Raw genomic sequence first — 1343 nt, 5'->3', positions numbered from 1 at the left:
ATAAAGGATCACTGATAAATTGAAATTTAAGAGATTAAAAAAAAACTTCAGGGGTGATGGCACTTCAGAGCAGATTGGCACATAACAGAAGGGAAAATTTGTTCTGTTCTCGTGCTTGCTATATGGTTGACACTGAAGTTTGTGCCAAGGCTCACGAGTCACATGGGAAGAAAGTCAAGAAGATTAGAGGTTAATTGAACTGGTCCCTAAGGTGAAGGTCCTCGTAACTGCTGGCACAGAGGTGGGGCTGAGGTTTCCAAGGGAAGGCCTTGCTGTTGGTATCCATAGTTAACATTGCCACAAGGAAAATGGCGGAGCCTGAAGAGAGGCACTTCCTTAACACTGGCTGTAAGTGAAGATGGTTCTAGAAGAAGGGAAGAGCTTGGTAGCCTTCCAGCCATTATGCTGGGCCCCAAAGTACAGCTGCCTTCCTGTGTTGAATCTTCCTGCTCTGTTGCCTCTTTCTCCAGCTGAGAAGTCTTTTTGACAATTGGCTGCTCTGAAAACCAAGAGCCATATGTTGGGTTCCAGAGGTTGGTAGGCTTATTTCTGGACCCCCGGGTTTTGTGGAGCTCTGTTGCAGGGATTGATTGAGTGTATGCCATGTTGACATGCCCCCCTTCTAGGGAAGTCTGGATGTTAGCCTGGGTAATTGGCTCAATAGTAGCTGCTTTCAGGAGAGCTTTTCCTGCTGGAATGACAAAAGGGAGAGATGATGGGAAAGGCGGGAGCTGCTCAGCACCCTTTTTGTCTCGCTGTGGCAACACTAACAGAGGAGGAATTGCTTTAGGATCTTCAGGACGCACAGGAACCTTTTCTTCTTCTTCAATGCATGGACCATACTCCACGGGCAGAACCGTATTGATGACATCAGGATCCTATAGGGAAGGAGAGACAGTATTTCAACATGCATTTATCTTCCAATTATGATATTAAAAAAAAAGTAGTGGAATAATATATTTTTGTTCATAAAGGGAGATATTCTCTTTCTCATCTTCCTGACAATAGTAAAATTCACAATTTCACAATAAAATTGTTAGGCATAAAATGAGACTGATAAAGGAATTATTCTTTCATATAAGTAAAAAATGTATGGATTCCATGTCTTCCATGTGGAGCCATGCTCAGGAGTGTATTCCTGAAGCCCGCTCCAGTCGGGCTTCAGGCCGGGATACAGCACGGAAACGGCATTGGTCACATTGGTGAATGATCTCTGGAGGGCCCGGGACAGGGGTTGCTCCTCTGTCCTAGTTCTTTTGGACCTCTCAGCGGCTTTTGATACGGTGGACCACGGTATCATGCTGCGGCGTCTGGCTGAGTTGGGAGTGGGAGGCACGGTTATG

At 45.6% G+C, this 1343-nt stretch overlaps 1 pseudogene; it reads right to left on the bottom strand.

Moving 5' to 3' along the window:
* Positions 1–206: 206 nt before the first annotated feature.
* Positions 207–878, bottom strand: LOC107302239 (annotated as a pseudogene).
* Between the last annotated feature and the right edge of the window lie 465 nt (positions 879–1343).

The sequence above is a fragment of the Protobothrops mucrosquamatus genome, unplaced genomic scaffold (assembly GCF_001527695.2).
Source record: "Protobothrops mucrosquamatus isolate PMUCROS unplaced genomic scaffold, P.Mucros_1.0 scaffold37861, whole genome shotgun sequence".
Classification (NCBI taxonomy): domain Eukaryota; kingdom Metazoa; phylum Chordata; class Lepidosauria; order Squamata; family Viperidae; genus Protobothrops; species Protobothrops mucrosquamatus.
Note: the sequence above shows the minus strand (reverse complement) of the source record. Positions and strands in the feature narration are given on the sequence as shown.